Source organism: Protopterus annectens, chromosome 1.part1 (genome assembly GCF_019279795.1).
Source record: "Protopterus annectens isolate FY-2018-M chromosome 1.part1, PAN1.0, whole genome shotgun sequence".
Taxonomy (NCBI): Eukaryota; Metazoa; Chordata; order Ceratodontiformes; family Protopteridae; genus Protopterus; species Protopterus annectens.
In genome coordinates, this window is record NC_056726.1 from 641,394,852 (window position 1) to 641,410,900 (window position 16,049).

The window sequence follows — 16,049 nt, forward strand, 5'->3', positions numbered from 1 at the left end:
GGTGAACTGCCAGATATGTCTGATCCACTGCTGCACTCAGACAAGGCCTAAGTGTGTGAGCATACCCAGTTTGCACATTCACTGTTTTGTTGCCTGACATTTGTTTCATTTCTTTAAGAGTGTGAGCATGCACAGTGTGACCTTTCAGTATGTTGCTGTCTGGAGGCCAGTACATTTGTTACCATGTGTGAACATGCCCAATATTAACATGTGTACTATGTGTGTTTGACATCAAGATATATTTATACTACAGGGCTCACCTTTGTGTCATAAGTTGACATGTATTATGCTGTGACTGCAGGGTTTCCCTAACACACTTTGCATACACTTATCAGCATGTCTTCATACAAGCTGACTAGTGAAATACTGTCTTGGTTTGGTGGTTTGGTACTGTGACTAAAGTGCACAGTATGCTGGGTTTGAGGCCTGTCACTGCTTTAAATTTTCATACTGGTCAGACCAGACTGCTTAAGGTCAACTAAAGCATATATGTGCATGTTTACCTGCTTTTGCTCAACTATGGGCAAATTTGACCAGACTTGATCAACATTGCTCAACAGTTTTCAACATTGCTGAATGTTGGCCAATATTGCTCAACATTGCCCAAAGTTGTGCCAGTTAGTGTGTACGCTTATGTTTACATATACTACGTAGTGGCAAAGCTGTTTAGCACTGCTTTATATTGCTTAACACAGGTCAGTCATGCCTCAGGTGGTGCTGCAGGGCTGCCTATGTCGGATGCACATAGTATGCTCCCTATACATGTTTGACAACAGGTAGTGTCAAGTTAGGCATCCCTTTTACTGTATGTGCGGGTCAGGGAGACGTATCATTTTCAGGGTTCCTACTGAGCCAGTGTATGTGCTATGTGTTGCCTCTTTGCCAAGGCCAAAGCATACTGGGCATGCCTCCTTCTGCCTACTGGGGCAGGCTGAGGTTGTTCCTCCTCCGAGTCACCCTCCACCTGTGATGGCCTTGGCAATGGTGGGAGGCTGTTTGGCCTGGGCCTATGCTGATCCTGCTGCAGCTGTTTTCACAGGATTATATTATGTAGCATAGCACATGCCATGACAATTTGGGTACATGTAGGTGGTGAGTACTGCAAGGCTCCACCAGATGTGTCCAGGCACTGGAACCATGACTTGAGCAGCCCAAACACACGCTCTATTACATTACGTGTTTGTGCGTGTGCCTTATTATGGCGTTCCTGTTCAGGTGTGTATGCGTTTCTGATGGGTGTCATCAGCCACGGCTCCAGTGCATAGCCAGCATCCCCTACTAGGTGACCATGTGGGATGTCCCCATTGGCAAATGTCTGGTACAGCTGCATCAGATGCCAGATATAGGAATCATGGTAGCTTCCAGGGCAGCCAGCACACACATTCAGTATTATGCCCTGGGCATCACACATGACCTGGCAGTTGATGGAGGGGAAGCCCTTGCGGTTGAAGTAGACCCTACCCCGCTCGCCGGCTGGTGCTTTGATGCATATGTGCGTGCAGTCTATTGCACCCACTACCTCTGGGTATTCAGCTATTTGCTGGAAGAGACGCATATTGCTGGCCAATACCTCACAGGAATTGGGGAAATATACATGATCACCGACATGTGCTGACATGGCATCCAGGAACTGGTGTAGTACCCTGGATGCTGATGCCTGTGATATCCCCATCATATCACCAGTTGGTCTCTGGAAGGTACCTGTTGCTAATATTCTTAGGCCAACACATACCTTGGTTTCCACTGGGATGGGTTCCCCTCTGTTGGTTCTGTGTGTGAAGAGTGGCCTGCACAGCTCAACAATTTGCTGCAGGAGGTCTCTGTCCACTCTATAGCGCTCCACTATCTCCAGCTCATGTAACCCCTGGTAGGTTACCCTGGTCCTGTACACTCTTCTCCGTCTCCTCACTGTGGGTTGTCCAGCAGCATTTCCATTGTCACCACCCTCAGCATGTTGCATATGTCGCCTTATAACAGCAATGGCAGCCACTAACATTTCTTTGTCTCAGTAAAGCTTTTTCAGTTTTCACTTCTGTTAGCTTACTGCAGTGTCTGTTGTGAGAAACATAATGGACTGTTGTTTGCAGAGTTTTAAGTGCTAGGCTGGGCTGGGCTAGTGTACTGCCTGTGTAATTGCCTGATTCTGATTGTTTTCACCTGCTAGCTCTGCTAAGTACTCCCTGGTAGCTTCCTACTATTTGTTGTGCTTCCTTTTTCCTTTCTGTTTCCTCGGGGGGGGGGGGGGGAGTGCCACGCACACAAGCGCAAACATGTGCACAGCAGCTAACACGAGCGCACACATGCTTACACAGACTAAACCTTGCTTATTCGGGTTAAAACATGCACACACCAGCGCAAACACACTTACAACTCTTTAAACAGCCTTATACATGCTTACTCTGGCTTAAACACACGCACTCATGCTTACACGCATGGACTCTGTCTTACTCGGGTTTACACGTGCGTACATGCACGCATACCCATTCAGCAAGAAACTTTGGTGTTATCCACGGCATACACCTTCCATTTCTTGGCTTTTCCTAGCCTACCTGTTGACACACCTCTTTCCATGATGGATAAATGACAGCTGACACATGCCACTCTGCTCCAATGAGCTTCACTTCTTTCATACATACCCCCCCGTGATGTCACCTATCTTCTACTCTGTTACTCCCCATATCCTACTCCTACACTCCACTGACTGTGCTCATTTGCTATGTAAACTTGTGATTCACTATCCTAACACTCATTTACATAGGATTGCCTACTAATGCTTGGTTACATGTCTTAGACTGAGCTTCCCCCCTTAGCAACCTTTACTCAGTGGCCATGTTGTCTTCAGCCTGCCATTCCCTAGCATTGTGCATTAACAATTTCAATAAAATCCACATTTGTGGGTTTTAATTTTTAGTATTCTGGGTTTTAGAGCACAGCCCGTTTGCGAGGTGCTGCGCTACGCTTAAACATCGGAAATCGGCAGAAAAAAAAATGTATTTTCATATTGCATCAGGAAACATTTCCAATGGCCATATATTTGGCCATTGGCATGCTTCCTGCACTGGATGCAACCTTTATTTGGAGCTGTCACGGCTCTGTTTTGCTATTTGCAGAACGGTACTCAGTTGTCAACTGAGTACATTTCTGCAAATAACACTGCTCTTACTCGGACAGGTTCGGGTTTCCTAAATCGCAAATCTACCTCATTTACATGCCTTTCGCCTGCAATTGAGGTAATTTGCATATCCCAGCCCTGTCCATGTAAGAACCATTTTTGGAGCTCTCTTACATGCCCCTACAAGCTGTTCCTGGATCGCTCGTCAGACATGATGGCTGCATGAAGTCTTACTCTACTCTAAGACTCCGTGCAAGCCTTCATGTATCCTGCCCTACATGAAATAAATGTAATAATTTCACAATGAGTGTTCTTTTAATTATTAGACTATGTGGTTTTCCTTCTACTTTTACAGAGGTGAGCAGTAATCCTTTAAAACAATCTTCTTGCATAGGAGCTTCTGCAATGCCATGGTTCACTCTTGCCTCTACCGGTCCATTTCATTGAGGCTAGTTCTTCTGAATCTGAAAGTGCTCTTAAAAGAGTCCATAAATAAAATTAATTTTTAATGAAAATGACAGAAATGGATGTTTTTTTCAGGAAATTAAATTGTTGATTGTTATAGACAAAAGAGTGGTTTGTTTCATTGGGGTGCCATGCATGTGCATTGATAATGTCTTTGTCAGTATTTGGAATTTCCACCAACCAGCAAAGGACCAGCCAGTAAGAAAATATTTGCTGCTTAAAAGGTTGCTTGCATTTTATGGGATAGATCATAAACTGAGCAGTGTGTACATGCAACCCCAGGGAAAAAAAAACCTCAAAACAATGTATCTCTGATTATACTCTGAGGGAAGGATGTTGGGCCATGCTGTCTTGATATCCTATATTAAGGTAAAATGGACAGCATGCCTGATAACCATGGAGTGCTTCCAGTAATGGTTAAACAGCTGGGTTTCCATTGGGGATAAATCATGAGCACATGGGCCTATTAAAATAAAGAGACAGGATGTGTCTGGTTTTGAAATTTCTCATACATTGCTTTACTGTGATATGTGAGCATACCATCTGACTGGATTTAGAGATTTTTTCCATCTTTATTTCTCCATTCTCCTATAATATCATAAAAGGATGTTTTAAGTACAGAAGGCTCTGATATTATTCACAGTTCTGATCCATAGTTTTGGTAACACAATTATTTTGGCTGTTCACAGAGTTTTTTCTGCTTAATATTTTCTTACTGCATGGGTTTCTCCACATCTTTCTGCAGTGGTGTATCATGTTGCAGGAGATCTGAGATCTGTCTTTGCTAAAAGAAATGACATTTTTGAGCTATTACTTTTTAAACTCTTCTTATGCCAAATGCTTTATAAACAATAATTACAAACATTCCCAATGTCTTTGACGTTGACTTTTTTTGGTCTTTGACTGTGCCATAAGCCACCCTTGAATATGACATTCTTATGTTTTATCCAATTATTCCTTGACAATATACATCACAGTAATCAGTCATCTCTTTACACAGTCCATTACTTAATCAGAAAAGGAGATTGGGAAGCGTGTATACAAGAGTTTAAGTAATATAGGTGTAGGTTAGTGTTTTATAGCAAAACAAATTGTGAAATTAATCTGATAATATTTTACTTGTCACTCATTTCTCAGAGACAGTGAAACAACATTCCTTCAAGGGTGAGGTCCGGTTTATAATATGTCATGGTCCGTCTGTTTGCACTATCTAACTAGGTTATGCAGTCATTTCCATTGGTGGAGTCCTACCTTTTTTTCTCTGACTTTCAAAAACATGCATCCCACTTCACTGGGAGTGGCTGCAGGGAGGGACTAAGGCATAAGCGATACAAACTACTTTTTGGGGCCTTACAGAGTGAAAGTGCCTCTCACCTTTAGAATTTTTTTTTCATTTATGACAATTTTATTACAGTTTTATATATGAAAATCTCTGTAAATTAATTTCCTATTAATAACCATCCTAAAACCGAATAAAGGCATATTTTTCAAGTCCTAAAGGTCCAGCCTTTCTAGCACCCTTACTCAGATTTATTGTGCACCTTGGTGGCAATCTTGACAAAATTGCTAGAGTTATTCTCTGTTAGCACATCCCATATAAGCTGTCCACATCATCCCATAGCTTAGGGCCTCATCATATCTAAACAATGCCACGAGAAGCTGTTGATTTAACACATGCATGAATATTCCAGTCACCATAAGTGAAAGCACAGTATTCGCTGGCCAGGTTTTTGAAAAGATAGGGGCAATTCCTTTGGCTCCATTTTATAAAGAATGTTCTTTGATTTTCTAGTGAAGTACTTTGGGTTAGTACATAGAGCTTCCAAAGGGCAGATGAGTACGACAATTTTCATATTTTGTATTTGATGCAGTGCCTTCGATTTTACCACAGCATGTTATGACTTTTGACAACAGAAGTTATATGCCAAAAAGAAGAGTTCTGCACTTGAGATATGGATATTAAAATGGGTCTCAGCTCTTGCTTGTTCACAATAACATTTTTTTCTGGTGACTTAAGGTTCACTTATTATTGTGATCACCTTTTGTGTTTAGTAGAGGTTAAAATATTCTGTAGCTAATAGTTTCCTCCTTTCACTTACTCTGTACACATTATAAGAACAGAATATAATTTGCTAGGCTATGTGTATTTACTCAAAATTGATTTAAAATTAAAATGTGTGCAGTCATTATTGTCTGCCACTTGGGTCAGTTACTAAACAATTGTTTAGAAACAAGCAACTATCTTTAACTTTAATTTTTCCTGGATTGTAATTGTCTTTTCAAAGTCTGCAGTTTCAGTGGACATTGTACAGGAAAAAATCTAATTAATGAATGTAATTAGACACACGTTGCTTTAAAATGACAGTAGTACTTAAAAAACAACAAAAGTAAAATGTCAGACAGGCACTTGTTTTGCAGTGAAACACAAAATTGAGGGGAAAAACACTTGCTCATAAACTAAAATGAGTTTTGCCCCAGGAGTAAGTTGGTAACCTCCTATGAATCTATGAAATAAATAGTACATAACTGCATATGAAACAGGATGGTGAAAAGAGATTAAGTGAATAAGAGACACATAAAGCGTGATCATACTGCCAGAGAAATAATGAAATATGCATCATATGCAAAATGATTGTAAAATGACATGGAAGGGAATTTAAACATGTTAAGGAGAGATTTCATTCATGAAGTTGATAGACCCCCGGATTCAGGAACCCTCCATGTTAGACTAAATAAGTCTTACTCGGAGGCTGCAGTTGAACAGTATGACGTCAGCATGCCATGAATATTCATGAGGGCACACTGACTCAATTGCAAGTCTAACACGGACCGTGCAGGAAAGCAGGGGGCGTGTCCGACTGCCGAGCAGTCTAAAGGTCCACGCCCCTGCAAGTGTCTGAAATGCAAAATGTCAACACACAAGAGCGAGTCCACTCAAATGTCCATGTACCCAACACCACACTCCCTGACATTGTAAACCCCCAGCACAGTTATAAAAAGTAAAACATTAATTTTTTTTTTTTTCTAATTCCCGATATAGCTGCCCGTATTTGTGCGTGTGTGAGCGGGCGTGCCCATTGCTTAGCTGCAGTTAGCAATCCCGACACGGAAGTGTATAAGAAGGAATGTTTATGCAAATTATGCCAAATAGCAATAATTCCTGACATATATGATTAAACTTTTACTAAAAACCATTGAAATGGCCTATGTATCAGTGAACAAAATATATATTTATAAAGGATCCTGACATATAATTGCCTGCAGTTAAGCAGCGCTTTACCCAGCGCAATATAGTTGCCTGCAGTTAAGCAGCACTGTACCCAGTGCAACATAGGTTCCCGTAGTTAAGCAGCGATTTACCCAGCGCAATAGAGTTGCCATAGTTAAATAGTACTTTACCCAGTGCAATAGGTTTGCGTGCAGGTGCGCATTGCGCCAACCAGTGCACCGTAGGGCAACGTGGAGCAACGTAGAGCAAAGTTGCCTAAACAGAGCCACACCCCCTTGCCTGTCTGGACAGTAGTAAAATAAAATGCAATGACAAGGTTCAAACTCAGGAATCTGCACCATCATCAAAGTACTGATCCACTAAGCCATGACAGCTCAGAATAAACAGCCACTGTCAACATACATATATTATAAATGGTAGATTAACCATTACTAAGCAGGTCTGCAGTCAGCCGAGAATTTTCAAAAATGGCCAATCACAAAAAAGTGTGGGAAATGCGGCATATTTAAGCCCCATAGGTGGGAATACTCACCATAACTGATTGTAGCTCCCATCTGCAGTTAGAATGGCTGGTGCTGGAGAGGGTACACGCTTTCGAGTGCAACGTTGGGGCATCGAGGAGTCAAAATACATGGTTTGGCTCCTTGTCCACTGTCATGAGTCAAGACTCCTGCAGGGCCAGTTCCAAGGGATGGAGTACAAGGCAGAGGCTTGGAACTGGTTAGCTCATGACCTCACCAGTATCACAGGCGTTCCTCAGACTGGTGAGCAGGTCCATCACCACCATGCAGACCTGAAGAGACGGAAGCAGGACCTACTGAACCAATGGATACAGGAGGCCCGTGGGATGCAAGATGCCCCAATACTGAGTAGGTAGCCATGGAATGCAGTATGTAAAAAATGCTAATTGATTCTGTATAATGGATAGTTATGTCTCAATATCCCTTCATTTACTTCACAGCTGCAGGTGTCCATACTGCGAATCAGCAAGCCTATGCAGATAGGCTGCTAAGGTTGCGCCACCAGGCAGGTTAGTGATTATTCTGCATGTATTGTTATATAAAATAGGTGAGAGAGCCTGAAAGAAAGTGTTGTAGTCCAATAATACAGCCATAAAATGCCCTGAATAATTCCTCTGCATGTACTGTTATATAAAATACGTCAGAGAGCCAGAAAAAGAGTGTAGTAACTCATTAAGAAAGGTAAAATATTTTGGGAATAATATCTCTGCAGGTTCTGTCATATAAAATAAGTGAGTGAGCCTGAAAAAGAGTGTTCTAACCTATTAATAAAGGTATAATATGTCTTGAATATGTCTTTCATATGCACTGTAATATCAAATAAAGGAGAGAGCCTGTGGAAAAGTGTGTAATGTAATTAATAAAGGTATAAAACCTGGAGTGTGTCTGTGTCACTTGCTTTGAAATGTTGTTGTACCCTTGCATTATACAAATAGTACTGTTTTAATAAGTGCTGGCAACCCACAGTTGGGCAGTCCCATCTAAAGTGATTGATGGAAGTGCTAGTAGCTATGAAGCATATATACAGTCCTCAACAGTTAGTTACTGGCTGGCATGCATAAGTAAATCTGACACACGAGTAGCTTGCTAATTAGATCCCTAGAAATGTGAGCGTGCTACACAAAATGTAGGGTTCTGTACAAATCTAACTGAAAATGTCATGTGAACACATCCAGATATGTAGATAAAGAAATATAAATACAATCAATAAACATGTAGCAGTAACATCTGCATCCTGGACAGTTAGTATGTCAGATATAGGTCAGGTATATAATGAACTAGCCAAACCCATTACACAACCTAATGCATGTTGCCAAGTGTAATAATACATGTAGGGGATATACACCTGCAGTCAATAGGAATGTAGTGTAGACTAAAAGTACTTATAAGATGTTAATTGAGGTTTCTTTATACATCCTACTGTATGTGCATAAACAATGCAATTCCACAACTCAATGGGTATGTGTAATCTCAAAACATTTTTTGGGACATATGTCCTATTGTTCTATAAACATCTGCATTCACTTTGATGCATGTGCCCTGTTCAAACACCATAATCATGGTGGCCTGGTGCCACCAATCATCCCTGCATGCTGTTGGAATGTCCACTGTTGTTCAATATATGCATGTGTTATGCTTGCTGTTCAACTGTTGGAACCTTGGTGTGTTGGGTTAATGGGAATATTACTGCATGCTGTTATAACTAATTTGGAATGCTGTTGTTTATGTTGTAATTAAAACACACCTAATCACAGAATGTATGGGAAGGTCAGTCCCAGCAGACCCTCCTGTCCCTCTTCAGCTGGCGAGTGTACCTGGCACCAGCAGGTCTGGTGCCCAGCCCGGGCTCCCCTCCTCCATTGGTCCTGTGCCAACTTTGGGTGGAAGCGCTGCAGGGGATGGGGCTCATCCCCCGTGCAAGCGTGGGCGGAGAAGGGCCACCTGTCACCCTTCGAAGGGTCCGGGTTGTGGTGCATAGGGAGATCCAGCGTTCAGTCGCTGATCCCCTATGCCAGCTTGAGGTGAGTGTGGCGCATCTCACGGGTGAGCCTGCCTGTCCTATGCAGCCCCCAGCACAGCCATCCTCGGGGCTGTGAAGGTGCAGAGGTGACTGCTCATGGATGGGAATCTCAGTTCCACTGTTACCATCTGTGGGCTCATGGGCTTGCGATTTCCAAACATCCATCCCAGTCAATTGTCTTCACCCGCCCCATGTGTCATACACTGCCCCTGTATGTGTCTTGTTTGTCTTGTCTGTTTATCTCTCCAACCTACCTCCCCAAATATACCTACTTCCTCTACCTCACTTTCCACTCTCACCTGAAAAAAAAGGGCAATCTGTACCCACAAAAAAATTATGCTCCATACATAGCTGCCCATTTCACAGACATGTCCACTGGCCATGTAAACTGATAATTATAATTAGCAGTACAACATACTTTGTTGTCCTCACCCCTCTCCCAGTGGTGGAAGGTTTCAAATTTCACTCCAAATGTATTGCATATGCACAGCTGTTGCTAGTAAAGAAATGGGCAGCTATGGACCTTCCCTACACCCGTCCTGCACATCCCGAGCTTGTTTTTCTACTGTCTTTCCCTCTTTGTGCCCCCTTTTCCACCACTTTCCTTTCTCCCCATTTTCTTTTCTTTCAAAGAAATTAGAGCGAGGGTTAACGGGAGTATGCACTTTTAAGCAGTAGTAAGTGGGTTTAAGTGAGTGTGCGCATGTATGCACTTAGCTAAGCATCGCACAAACCTGTGCAAACCCACTTACAACTACTTAAAAGTGCCTTAGTCACTCTATGTCAGGGCCCTTGTTCTGTTCAGCAGCAAAATAAAACATCTCTGTCAGTCTCGAACCCCGGACCTTTGGCTCACTAGGCTGCATGAAGTACCACTAAGCCACAGCAGATATACAACAACTTGGTGCTGAAATAAATATATTATGCATTACAATGAGGGCATGTAAAGGAAAAATAGGAATGCCATAACACAAATCCTGTTCTGTGGGTCTTTACCAGCAGTTGTTGTGGAATTGCATGACATGACTGTGAAAAGAGAACCAGCCATTCTAGCAGGGAATAATGTTACAGTAGCACCTTACAAACCCCACACAGTATCAGACCAGGATAAACACTGGCATAGTTGAATAGGGCAGAGGCCAGACTTCCCAGCTGTGACTGCTTTACAGGGATGTCCCTGATTCGTAAACAAATGTTAGCTGTGCCCCTCTGAATCACTCTGAAAAGTACTAAAATTAGGCAGAAAAGTGGGGAATCACACTTAATGAATAATGTCAATAACTGAGAGTAGACACTGCTTGCACGTCAGAAAAGGTGTAGTAATACATATGCTCCGATTCCCTCGAAGTCTCAACTGAAATATATCTGTGATATATTACAGGTGTATCTCACTTATATGTACCTTTCCCTGAGGCTGTTCAAATATATACATGTGAGGATCTGAGGCCTGTCAGAGGCAGAAACACACAGGCATATCAGCATTTCTGCTGTTACACACTCTGCAAATAGCTTTGGAAGGAGTTCCACAAGCATGCCCTTATGTAGGTGTACAACACAGAAATATCACAGGATATAGCCGTGTACTGCTAGCAACCAACTGTGGCAATGCCATTGTTCCAGTGCTGAAAAGACTGGTGTGGTGCACAGACAAAGAATAATAGGCTAACCTCTGGATACCATCTGGATATGTCCACAGGTGGGAGCTACGCAGACAAACTACTTGCCTTGACAGACTAACAGGTACACAGAAACCCTATATGTTCAGCAAGATAAACATCACACAATAATAAATAATGCTCTCTGCAGTTCTGCACCCCTACCCAAAAGTGCAATATACCTGTGTATTCAGGCAAAACCAAGGGTGTAGATAGGCATACTCAGTACTGAAATATGTCCAGTTGTGTTGAGCAGCCTGTGCTAATGTCAACACAAACAAACCACAAACTGTTCAGAAGTGAGTAACTTAATAATTACAGTATAGCAGTTCACAAACAGTGCATGTGCCAGAGGAATACATTGCAATAACTACTTTTGTATGGCAGTTAATTGTCTAAGAAAGTACATACTCCCATGTATCCTGTGTTAGCATTTGGATGGGTGAGTAAATGTCTACACTGAGAAGTGTATACTGGAAGCAGAAATATTCAGGTTTGAGTAGAACACGCATATCACTGGCTACATCCCTAGCTTCAGATATGAGACATATACCAACCTTCTGACTGACACAACGGTGTCCAGAGCAAACAAACATGGGCCCCACCTTGGAAAGCTAAAAGGGCTACGCCTACCTAACCTAGCATTTTATAGCAGTGGGCTGCAATCACAGTGAGTACTGCAATTACCACACAGCAGGCTGCATGCAGGTACTAAATGGTGAGCACCAATTGGTGCAGAGGCCGTCACATGCACTTGTGCAAATACCTAGAAAAGCAAGTTGTACCTGCTGTCCACACATGCAATAATATCACTGCAGGAACAGAGAGAGAGAGAGAGAGCGAGAACAAGAGAGAGACAGAGTCAGGGACAGAGACAGAGACACAGACAAAAGAGACAGAAACAGAAACAGAGAAACCCCCCCACAAAAAAAAAAACAAAACAAACAAAAAAAACAAAAAACAAAAAAAAAACAGTAACAACAGACAGAGCAGAGAAATACAAAGGTAAGGTATGTAACACATATGTATTTGCCGGCATGTAGTAGATGTTCTTGAAGAGTACTCTACATACTGTGAATCATCCATATGTGGCAGCAGTACGTATCTATATGTATCTGCACATGTGCATAGGCAAGGGACATACTGCAACTGTTAGTGAAGGGTGGACGTATATATGTTGTTGAAGGTTGTTATGTGCATATATCTATGTAGGTTGTAGTGTGTGGCATAGAAAACAGCATGCAGTGCTGGTATATGTCATGTGGTGGTTAAACGCTGTGGGACTGATTTGTCAGATCTGCTGTGTTACAGCCAGTGAGGCCTGCTAAAGCTACATGGGTTGAGGACACCAAAATGCATTCTGCACAACACTGTGCAATATTATTACATAAATGTATATCTCACAACTGTCACATAATTGATATCCCCACCATGATATGCACATCTATCTGTACAGCAATGGAGGTTTAGATGTATGAGTACATATATATGTGTGTGTATATATATATATATATATATATATATATATATATATATATATATATATACACATATATATATATATATATATATATATATATACACAGAGAGAGAGAGAGACACACACGGGGGCATACGTACTGGAACAGGTGCATGGTGACCAAGGCATGGACTGAAGACCACTGTCGATACTGCAGTGCCATCCCTCCTTTCCAAAACACTGTACCCATTAACTACCACATAGGTGGAAATCTACCTAAGACTGAAGGTGTGATGAGGGAACATGGGACACAGGTGGACAGTAGCCTCCCCTTTGATAATCACAGTGCCATACTAGTCTTGTAATCTGTCTACGTGGTACGTGTCATCACAAAAGGTGTGTCATCTAGGGAAATATAGATCAGTGTTCCCCTCTGCTCATCACAATGCCCCGTGTGGTGTGTACCTCACATGACAACTGCAGCAAGTGGAAAGGCCACAGACATACCTCACAAAGAGTAATACTGGCCTCAAACAGATGCCCTATGCAGACTGACTCACAAAACCATAGCTAGACTGTGTTGCATACCACCCACACAGAGGTGACCTCTGCCGGACATACAGAGGTATGTCACACCCATAGCTGTTGGACAACCACCTTGTCAGCATATCACAATCCCTCCGGGCTACACACTCTAGGGCCCTAAACCTCATCAGCTCACTAAACAGCACATGCTGGAGGGATAGGTTCCTATCTCACAGATATGCCATATTCTGCAATAAACCACCTATCAATAGCAAACAAGGCTCCTCATTAGCAGTTGTCATAAATAATCCTGATGAGTGTTTGGGAGATAGGTAATACACCCCGGGAATCACCTCTGTGATTCTGGTTGATGGGGCAAGTGAAATCAAATTACATGTGTGTCAAAGGCCAGGGTAGCATATGGCTAGGCTGCTCTAGGCCCTAGGGCCAATAGCATATTACCTACCTATGACACATTGCACACATATACTCAGTGCAATACCTGCTATGTGAGGTTGAATGAGTGTGACGGTGAATGTGTGCAAGGTCTGTAAAGGTGTGATAGCTTAGTGTGAATTTGTTTCTGTTATGGTAGTTTGTGTCCTAGCTGTGAGGCTTGCAAAAGATGCATATGTTATTGCTAGGCAGACATAGTAGTATGGCATACGTTGTGATGTAGTTCCTTGTTGACAACTGTGATGTCTCATTGTAGGTAGGCTAAAGCAATACATGTATGCTTAGTGAGTGTTACTGCTGGTGAATCCAACTCCCATATGAACTGTAGTACTACCTGAAGCTGTAGGCCTAAACAGCACAGTATGGTGTATGTTCACATTGCTTGGAAACACTGTCATGTGTGTTTCCTGTAGTCTGCACAGATTACATACCCCAGGCATAAGGTTTTGTAAGTAGTGGCACACAGTACTGTATAGTACACAAGTAAAGCTCATCTCGGTTGGCATGCATTTGTGTGTTGTATGTATGTCTGATGTGTGTGTAATTATGCCTGTACCATGCCCACAATCATATGTGTGTTACAGGGTATACGTGTGTATCTAGCAACATATATACTCTGTTACAGCAGTATGCCACCTATATTAACAACTGTGCACATATGTTAGGCAGGGTTGGCATCAATGACTAGGGTGGTTTACTGGTAATACTGTAACTGTACTTTACATTCATTGCAATGGATGACATCTTTCTTCATGCATTAGCTTGATATATACCCCTGTGGCGAGGTTGTGCATTGTGTCACAAAGTGTGCCGGGTACTGGTGTATAGTGGTTTGATATATAGAGTGTGCCAGGCACTGTCAGTCAGTTGTGGCCTGAGCACCAATATGTGGTATTGAACGTGTGTATCCTCTGACAGACAAATGGATGCTATAAATGGTAGTTAAGTGATATCTGTAGTTAAGGGTGTAAAGTGTGCCACATGACTCGCTCACACATATTGTTCATTTCTCTTTCAGGGTGATGGCCCACCAACATAATCCCTGTTACACAGCAGCGGAGGAACAGGAAATCCACCACATATCCAAAAACAAACTGGGTAACCAACAAATCCAACACGGAAACCCGACCAGTCCAAACCAGAGGAACTTCTCAGCAAAAAAGATTTATTATTTAACACGGATAATTTCACAGACAAGTTGACCTAGGTTTCATCTCACTTATACAGACTTCATCAGAACTACAAACCTTTTCTGCACAAATCGCATCCTTATATACCACTCCTATGTTAATTGATCAATTATATCATAAAAATTAAAGAAACAAAACTTTTCAAGCCCTACACATCACTTATTACTGAATACCTCTATAATAGGTTATTAAAAACTTACAATTAAAAACAAAAATTAAAAACATGAATAAAAACAATCACATAAATTGATACATAATAAAAATATTAACTCTAATAAAGTATACATACTGCCTATGTTAAATATAGCACTATTGAATAGCTATATCTGAAACTTTAGCCCAGTATATGCCTCAGTTTTAGTAGCGGGGCTAAACTAATATGGTCATTAATTCCTGGAAAGGTAGTGGCATCTAACCTTATTTGCCATTTCATTTCACAAATGTCTAAATGAACATCCAGGATATGCCCTTGATTATCCTTAATTATTTGTTGAATAAAACAAAATTGGAATTCGTGACCTGGATGTAATTTAATGTGTCTTGACAGTGCATTAGTGTTTTTCGCATGTCTAATATCCAACATGTGTTCACTGATCCTTTCTCTTATGGTACGGCATGTTTTTCCTATATAAAATGCAGTACACTGAATGCACCTAGCTAAATACAGCACATTTCTGCCATGGCAATCAAAATGCCTATTAATATATATAATTTCTTTCCTTAACTTAATCTTATATCCTGTACTAAAAATATATTTACATTTATTACATCTACCACATTTAAAATTCCCAGCTGGCCTACATGAATTAGACATTTGTGTTAATTTACTACCCTCTAAAAGGTTTTTAAATGACCTATCCTTCCTATATACATTTTTAGGGGGAGCATTTAATTTACTATGTACATGAGTATCTAATTTCAAAAGCTCCCAAATCCTATGTATTATTTTAACCATAAATTCTGTGTCACAATTATATGTAGTAATAAAGTACAAACTATCTCCCATGTCATATTTCCTAGTTATTTCATGACCAGCTAACAATTCACCATCTTCCATATTATATTTTAAAATGGGCTGAATGACTCCCCCCTTCCTCTTAGATATAATTTCAACCTTGATGGCTTGTACTAAGGTCTCTGGATATCCTCTTTTAATAAACATCCCTGTTATAAACTCTAATTCCTTTTCAAATTCCAAATAGTTGTTAACCATTCTGGCTGCCCTGATCATCTGACCTTTAACTATAGCTCTTTTCTGGTGGCTAGGGTGCCAGCTTTGATAATTTAAGTAGGAATTTGAAAAGGTAGGTTTTCTATAAATGTTAGATGAAAGACTCCTTTTATCATTATTAACCACCAAGTGAACTTCTAAATAACTAATTTCTATATTACTGTGTACAAAGGTAAATTAAAAAAA